Genomic DNA, 9765 nt, shown 5'->3' with positions numbered 1-9765 from the left:
TCTATTCTTTCTAAATGCATTCTTGAGTCCCCTAAATTCATGATCAGGTGGCAAGAAATAATGATGACAATCAAACCATGAATTTTTCCTGCCATGTCTCAATGTGAAAGATTTTGTTTTTTCTATGCAGTATGGACAAGCCAGCTTTCCAGCTGTCATCCACCCAGATAATATTCCATAAGCAAGAAAATTATTAACAGTCCACATTAGATATGCACACAGATTGAAATTCTGTTTAAGTGATATGTCCCAAGTTTCAACCCCCTCATGCCATAAAATTTGAAGTTCATCGATCAAAGATTGCAAGTAGACATCTATTCTGCCTTTTAGATTATGCGGGCCAGGGACAACATAATTCAAAAATATATAGGGACTAGTCATCAACATTTCAGGAGAAAGATTATAAGGGGTGATAAATATAGGCCAACATAAATATGGCGCAGCACCAACTGAAAAGGGAGAGAAACCATTCGTACATAATCCCAAATGAATATTTTGTGGATCAGCTGGAAAATCTGGATAAGTTGCATCAAATGCTTCCAAGCCTCTCCATCAGATGGATGACACATAACACCAGTGGGCCTTCTATTTTCACTATGCCATCTCATACGAGGAGTTGAGCTATTTGAAGCATACAACCTCTTCAACCTTTGTATTAGAGGTAAATAATGCATTGTCTTAATATCAATTTGATCTACTAGAATCACGCTTATATCGAGGGTGCTGAAAAAACTTACAGGACTCTAAGTTAGCATCTTCCTTAAAGTATAACATGTATCTATTTTCACAATAATCAATTCTAACCGAGGAGAGACCTAACTTTGACACCAATCTTTTTGCCTTATAGAAAGAATCAGGAACCTCCAAGCCGGGTCAACTAACTCTTTAATAAGGTACATCATTGAGTCCATTCCTCCTTCAACAATATTCCAGTTAGATTTAATACTTAATAATCTTACAACAATAGACAAACGAGAGTGCGAACACCCATCAAAAAAAGGATGACTAGCAGCATGCAATTGTTCAGGGAATTTGCCTACTTTTCTATTAGGGACATCTTTGATATTTTCCCTAAAGTTGCCCCGTGTTGCATCCTAAAATCATCGTCCACCATTTCTGTCATCCTAGTATCTTGATATTCATTATGCCCTACAGGCCTACTACTTTCTCCAACAACAAAGTTATTTTACGCAACATCATCATGAATACTATGCAATTTTAAAAAAATCCTCGTGAAACCTCCTTCTATAAAAATATTCCTTTAAATCTTCTTCATTTACAAGATTTATACCATCACATCTAACACAAGGACAACGAATAGCCTAAAAACGTGTCCAAGCATCAAGTGTCTTAGCATATTCGACAAATCATTTGACACCTTCAACAAATACCACCCTAATACCCATTATATTATCATTGTTTCATTGATATATCTAGCTAAAATCAGATTCCATCTACGCGATCAATCAGATTCAACTAATTAGATCAAGTCACAAAAACTCAATTATCACAAAACATAACCACATTAAAAGAAAGCACCTTTAAAGCCCCTACACTTAATCATTTTAAACCTACTAAGTCACCAAACATAACCACATTCAACTTAACAAGTCACCTTTAACGTTCCTACACTTAACCATTTTCAACCTACCAAGTAACCAAACACAACCACTTTTAAAATAATAAAATACCTTTAAAGTCCCTACACTTAACCATTTTCAACCTACCAAGTCGCCAAATATAACCACTTTTAAAATTAAAAAAACACCTTTAAAATCACTACACTTAACCATTTTAAACCTACCAAGTCGCTAAAACATAACCAGTTTCAAAACAAAAAAACACCGTTAAAGTCTCTACAATTAACCATTTTCAACCTACCAAGTCGCTAAACATAACCACTTTCAAAACAAAATAAAACCTTTAAAATCTCTACACTTAACCATTTTCAACCTACCAAGTCACCAAACATAACCACTTTCAAAACAAAAAGCATGTGCATCACCTATCACCAGTATACACCTATATCTATCAACCTTATGAGGGGTTTCATAGGTATGGGTGATGAGTATGGCTTGTGGTGTGTTGTGTGTTGATTGAACTTTCCAAGCCTAGGATGGTGGGGGTTTGTGAAAGGCTCATTTAGGAATTGTTTGTCTGGACTAGCCGGTTACTCACGTTGTTGTGTTATTGTTATTATTGTTACTATGACCATTGTTATAGTTAGTTTGTGAATGCTTTGTTAACATCTTGAGATTTGAGGTATGATTTTGGCTCTTTTAAATTACAATTATATTATTATGAATGATTATCTCATAATTAGATGCATGGATTAGAACCCTAAATATACTAGCACTAGTTTTGGCTGTGAGTATGAGGTCTTAAGGTGCAGGCCTAAAGATTTAGGTTGTACATCGACTTGACCTTTTTTATGTATATATATAAATCATCTATATTAAAACACCTGAGGTTTTGATCCCTACAAATTTCTAGAGTTTTGAACTCTCTTGACATCTTATGACTAGGGGTACTAGTCGTATGATAGGGTACAGTTGGTGGGTCATAATTGTATATTAACCAGCGTGGGTTGGGTTAACTTCTGTCTAAGGTACGGTTGGATTATACAAGTCTTATGTTAGGGTACTAGTGGAATGATGCCAATTATATGTTGCCTTATGTTCAACCTAGAGGAGTCTATCCTGACTAAGGTACGGATTAGGGTATTAGTCATATGGTTGGGTAAGGATTGTCCTTGGTGGTCGTGTGATAGACAGTGTTGGGGTCTAAGGTGAGGCCTAGGGTATGAGATAAGGGTACCACTCATACCTTAGGGCAAGATTTAGGGGGGCATACCCTCCTTCAAGAATTTTATACAGTTTAAGTTGGGGCAATCTGGATATTTTCCCTCCTAACCTCTTCTGAACCCATGACATAAAGCCCTTTTTGGGGATTCATTAACCTATTTTCAATCAATCATACTCTCTTAAACACTCTCAAATTCTCTCAAGCTCTTAGGATAAGCAAAGGATAGGGTTTCATCTAAAGGATCAATTAAGGCTTCCAATGGGTGATTTCTCTCTGTCTTTTTCGTAATCTAAGGCATGTTACTTCTCTCTCATTGTTAGTTCAGACTAAAGGCATGTTTTATTTAAGATTTTCATGGAATAATCATGGTATGATTATGGGTTTTCCCTTGTTTTAATTATGATTTTCATATTTTAATGGTGGTTTGAACATGTAGTTTCATGGGAATGGTTAATTGGTACTTGGTTTTGGTTTTGGAAATCATATGCCCTCAACATGTTTGATAAAATGCCTATGAGAATGTTTTTATTATATTGTTGAAATTTCATTGAAAACTTTGCATGGTATAAAGTAGTAATAGAACCCTAATTGGTTTGGATAGTCTTTAATAGTTAAATGGTAAGGTCTTGGTGATCATGGTTATGGATTAATTGAGTACACTTATGGGGTACATGGGAATACCCCAAGCAAACCTAATAATGATCATATTGTGTGGTACATGGGAATTCCCCAAGAAAATAATGTAATCTATGGGTACATGGGAATCTCTTATCTTTAAAAAGGTTAGCTAAGGACATTTCATGCAAACTATATTTGGTATGATGATACCACTACTTATAGCCTTGGTTAATAATAAATGGCATGGATGGTTTGGTTGTGTGCTAATGGTTTTAATTGGGAAATAATGGCAGGGTATGATAGCTAATTGTAAAGGTGTGAGTCCAATGGGCGAACACTGAAAATTTATGTTTGCTGACATGAGGATTGGTCATGGAAACTATATATGATACTTATGGGGTACATGAGAATCTCCTAAGTTACACTAGTGTATATGTATCATGGAGAGCAAAGGGTACGTGGGAATCCTCTACTTCTATGGTATCTCCAGTTCATGTGGCTACATGTATCAAGGCTCATTCGGGGGGTAATATTGGACCCATATAGCCCGTGGGTAGTTCTATAATGGTTAAGCTACACATACCCAGGTTAATGGTTTCGAATGCATGCTAAACCCGGTCACTTTTCCTATCATGTATTATCTATATATCTATATGTATGGGTGTTATAAATATGGTTATTTACTTGGTTTTAAAAGTTGGTATTATTTTATTCTTATCCTGAGTACTTGCTAGCGTTCACCCGCTAACCCATCTTAGGGAGGCTATATCCCCATGCAATATAGGAACCGACCATATTACTCATCCTACTCAGTGATCAGATTATGGATCAGCCTATGTTGGATTGAAGTGGTGAGCTTCTATACTTGGGAAGGCTCCATTTCATGTCATGGATGTCCTTGCATACTTTGGACATTTTATTAACTATGGTTTTGGCTATGGTTGAGGTTATGTCATAACTGAATATTGTTTTACTTTTGATTAAAGGCTTTGTGGGATTACTATAGGTTGGTATGAGCAGTATCGGTATTGGTGTCAACCTTGATATTAGTATTTGTATTAAGGCTAACATCGGTGGATTATATTTGATTTATGATTACTCCATTTTTTTTGGATTATATATATAAACACATTGGGTTATTGACTTGGTTGGGTTGGTTATTGGATGGATTGACTTGGTTAGGATAGTTTAGGAAGTATACTTATCCCAAAGTCAGTATATCTATAACTACGCTATCTTGTTATATGTTCAAAATTCATCTGACTCAGGGTATGTGTTTGGAGATTGGATTGGGCATCGGGGGTGGTTGCTGATCCTGGTTAGACTTGGGATGCCTATTATGACAAGGCCCCATTTCAGGTTGAGTCAAGTTGGTATCAGAGCCTAGCCTCAGGTTCATGGTTAATTGGGATTCCATAAAGTCGTGTAGAGTAGAGTCTCTTTTAAGGGTGCATAGCACATCACACTCATAAGGGAGAGGCTATAAGGAATTTAGGAATGTTTATCTTTCTTGTGTTCTATTTTTAAGCTTGGAGTCTAAGTCCTGGAATCTTCTTTAATTTCTGTTTGTTTACTTTTCAGACTATGCCTCAGCGATCTGAATTTCATGGAAACTTCTCTGTCCCAACTGGAGATAATATTGATGGGACACGCTCTACTTAAGGGATCCATACTCGGTCTAGGGGCCCAGTCCCTAATTTCTCTTGAGTTCCACCAGTTCTCTCTAGTCCTCGTCAGGCCGATGTGATAAATGTTTATTTTTGTCAGTTGATTCATGTGATTGCTCAATTGGTAGCTTATTAGGTTGAGCATGATGCATCTGGCATTCTATATTCTGAGGCCACAAGGGTTGGCAGTTCATCAGGATGAGTTCTCTAATTTTTACTAATGTTGAGGTAGAGAAAATCTTCAAGGTTTTCTGGATGAGATAAAAAAGATAATCAGGGTTATGCATGCCATGAATCTGGAAAGGGTGGAGTTTGTTGCCTACTAGCTGAAGGATATGGCATACTAATGGTACGAGGAGTGGGATAGAGCAAGGGGTGGGGCTGATAATACATCTTTATGGGAGACTTTATCCAATGTATTTCTAGACCACTTCTTTTCTTGGGAGTTGAGGGAAGCAAAAGTACAGGAATTTATTAATTTAAAATAGAAGAAGATGTTGGTCAAGGAGTATATCTTGAAGTTTCACTAGTTGTCTCGGTATGCTCCGAAGATGGTGTCTGATATGAGGGTCAGTATGAGAAAGTTTTCTTTGGTACTATATCGTGATTTAATCCTTGAAAGCAAGACTACATTGCTAATCAAGGACATGGATATCTCTAGGTTCGTTGTTCATATGCAATAGATGGAGGAGGAAATGAGAAAACAGGCTGTGATAGGGGAAAACCAGGGTAAAAGTTTAGGTTTTCTGAGTAAGGTGGTAGTGAACAGTAAAGTGGTAGGAATGGTAGTAGGGATGGTGGTAAGTGGCGACATAAAAAGTGGGGGAGTTCTGGTTCTTTCTCCATAGCTAGTGCTCCTTACCCAAAGTCGTTGGGAGATAGGTGTCAACAGGGTGGTGACAACTTTAGGGCATAGGGTGCCAATCTCAGGCAAGTGGGGTACATTCAGATTCATTATTTTCTCCTTGTAGGTTCTATGGTTGGTTGCATTAGGGTTTTTGTGATGAGGGGAGGGATAGGTATTTCAAATATGGTCAGCAAGATCATATGCTTAGAAATTTTATGGTTGGTAAGGTTAATTCGGGAGCGACCATGGTTCCTATTGCCTCTTTATCTTTTTCTGCACCAAACAGTGTTGCTTTTATATCTATTTCAGCTTCTGGTATCGGCACAGGCCAGAATCGATTATATGCACTCACTACCTGACAAGAGTTCAAGGCATCGCCTGATGTCATGACTAGTATGTTGAAACTTTTCTCCTATGAAGTGTTTTGTTTACTTGATTCGGGGTCTTCTTTCTCTTATGTGACCCCATTTATGGCTGTGTATTTAGGTTTTGGTTTCGAGGTTATTTTAGATTCTTTTTCTATTTCTACACTAGTGGGTGACTTTGTGGCTGCTAAAAGAGTCAATAGGTGGTGTATGGTATCTATCAGTGGTAAGGATACTTTGGTGGATTTGTATGAATTAGATATGGTGGATTGTGATGTTATTTAGTATGGATTGGTTGCACTCGTGCTACACGTCATTAAACTATCAAACCCGTAAGGTTGTCTTTAGGTTCATGGGTGAACCGGTTATCGAATAGGAGGGTGGTTCTCTAGCTCCTAAGGAAAAGTTTGTATCATATCTTAGATATCAGAGATTAATCGCCAAGGTGGTATCTCTATCATCTGGTTTAGGTTAAAGATTCTAACTCAAAAGTTCCTTCTTTGCATTCGTTTTTGGTGGTGAATGAATTTCCTAAGGTCTTCCTTGATGATCTTCCTGGGGTATCTCCTGATAGGGAGATTGAGTTTACGATCGATCTTATTTCGGACACTCATCTAATTTTTATTCCCTCTTATAGAATGGCTCTAGCTAAGTCGAAGGAACTCAAGGAGAAACTTAAGGATCTTCTAAATAAGGATTCCATCTACCCTAGTGTATCCTCGTGGGGTGCACCAGTGTTATTCAGATGTAAGAAGGATGGTTCCTTCGAATGTGTATTGACTATCGGTAGTTGAATAAGGTGATAGTTAAGAACAAGTATCCTCCTCCAATGATAGATGACTTGTTTGATCAATTGCAAGGTGCCAAATTTTTTTCTAAGATTGATCTTTGATTTGAGTATCATTAGCTTAAGATTAGGGAGGCAGATATCCCTAAGACTTTATTTTGTACCCAGTATGGGCACTTTGAGTTCTTGGTGATGTCGTTTGGGTTGACCAATGCTCCAGCAATATTTATAGATTTGATGAATAAGGTCTTTCGATAGTTTCTAGATCTGTTTTTCATTGTGTTTATAGATGACATCATAGTGTATTCTAAGATTGAGGTGGATCATTCCAATCACCTTCGTGTTGTGTTGCAGACTCTGAAAGAACAGCAGTTGTATGTCAAATTCTCTAAATGTGAATTTTGGTTGAACGTTGTCACTTTTCTAGGTCATATTATTTCTAGTGAGGGGATCATAGTTGATCTACCAAAGGTTGCAGTGGTTAAGAAGTGGCCCACCCACGACTACAACTGATATTCTGAGCTTCTTAGATTTGGTTGGGTACTATAGGAGGTTTATGGAGAGTTTCTTGACTATAGCTGCCCTGTTGACCAAGTTGACTCAGAAAAAGGTAAAGTTCTCTTAGTCAAATGGCTGTGATGGTAGTTTTGAGAAGATGAAGGATAAGCTAACTTTGGCTCCAGTTTTAACTATGCTGGAAGGTATTGAGGGGTTTATGGTTTACTGTGATGCATCCCGGGTAGGACTTACTTGTGTTTTGATGCAGCATGGTAAGGTGATCGCCTATGCTTCTAGGCAGTTGAAGGTACATGAGAGGAATTATCCTACTCATGATTTGGAACTTTTAGCAATGGTGTTTGCATTAAAAATCTAGAAGCACTATTTATATGGAGTGCACGTGGACATCTTCTCGGATCATAAGAGTTTACAATATGTGTTCACTCAAAAAGAGCTTAATCTCAGGAAAAGGAGATGGCTTGAGCTTCTCAAGGACTATGACATGAGTCTTCACTACTATCCAGGTAAAGCTAACGTGGTTGTTGAAGCTCTTAGCAGGTTGTCCATAGGGAGCTTAGCTCATGTAGAAAAGGAGAAGCGGGAGTTGGTGAAGGATATTCACCACTTGGCTAACTTGGCAATTCTTCTTTTGGACTTCGAGGATGGTGGTATGTTGGTATAGGAAGTGGTGAGGTCGTCTCTTGGTTCAGAGATCAAGGAGAAGCAAATGTTAGATCCTATCTTGATGAAAATCAAGGGTGATGTTGGTGGTAAAAAGTGATGGTACCTTGTGGTATCAAGGAACGTTATGTGTTATCGACATCGATGGTTTGCGAGAAAGGATCTTGGTTGAGAATCATGAATCATGTTATGTTGTTTATCTCGATTTGACAAAAATGTATCATGACCTCAAGGAGATGTATTAGTGGAATGGTATGAAGAGGGATGTGGCTGATTTTATGGCCAAATGCATGGCGTGTCAAAAAGTGAAAGTTGAGCACATGAGGCCCGAAGGGTTGTATCAAGAAATTTAATTACTGGAATGGAAATAGGAACTGATCAACATGGATTTCATTACTGGTCTTCCTCAATCTCGGAATTAATTTTATTCAGTTTGGGTCATTGTGGATAAAATGACAAAGTCAGCTCGCTTTTTGCCAGTGAGGACTAACTTTTTGGCTGAGGATTATGCGAGGTTTATCTTTATGAGATTGTGAAGTTGCATGAGATACCTATTTATATTATTTCTAATCACGGTATGCAGTTTTCATCTCACTTCTGGCGGCTCATTTAAGAAAAGGTTGGGTACTAAGGTTAGTCTGAGTACTACTTTTCAACCATAGATGGATAGGGAAGAAGAAAGGACTATTCAGATATTGGAGGATATACTTCATTTGTGTGTGATTCACTATGGTGATAATTAGGTTGAGCATCTACCTCTTATAGAGTTTGCTTACAATAATAGTTACTATTCTAGATTGGGATGGCCCCTCTTGAGGCATTGTATGGTAGGAGGTGTAGATCTCCTATTGGGTGGTTTGAGGTTGGTAAGGTGGATATTTTTGGTTTGAACTTGGTTTATCAGGCCATGGAGAAGGTAAAGGTGATTCGGGATAGGCTTAAGGCTGACCAAAGTCACCTAAAGTCCTATACGGATGTAAGACGTAGGGACTTAGAGTTTGAGGTTAAGGATATGGTGTTCCTAAATGTGTTTCCCATGAAGGGAGTGATGCAGTTTGTGAATAAGGGGACGCTCAATCTCTGGTATGTTGGTCCTTATGTGATTTTAAGAAGGGTTGGCAAGGTTGCATATGAGTTGGAGTTGCCTTCTAATTTGAACTTCATTCTTCCTGTATTTCATGTCTCTATGTTGAGAAGGTGTATAGGTGATCCTTCATCAGTTATTCCTTTGGAATGATTGAGTATCTTGGATTCTTTGTCATATGAAGAGATCCCGGCTAAGATCTTGGATCGGCAGGTTCGTCGGTTGCGAACCAAGGATATGGCCTCGGTTAAGGTTTTATGGCGAAACCACAAGGTGGAATAGGCTACTTGGGAAGCGGAAGAGGACATGAAGTCCAAGTATCCGCATTTGTTTTCTGCTCTCAGGATTCGTGCGGAAGGTATGTTTTCTTCATCATACATTTGTTTTCAAACTTTGTTAAAGGAAAGTTTGAT

Source organism: Capsicum annuum, chromosome 8 (genome assembly GCF_002878395.1).
Source record: "Capsicum annuum cultivar UCD-10X-F1 chromosome 8, UCD10Xv1.1, whole genome shotgun sequence".
In the NCBI taxonomy this organism is placed as follows: Eukaryota; Viridiplantae; Streptophyta; class Magnoliopsida; order Solanales; family Solanaceae; genus Capsicum; species Capsicum annuum.
Note: the sequence above shows the minus strand (reverse complement) of the source record.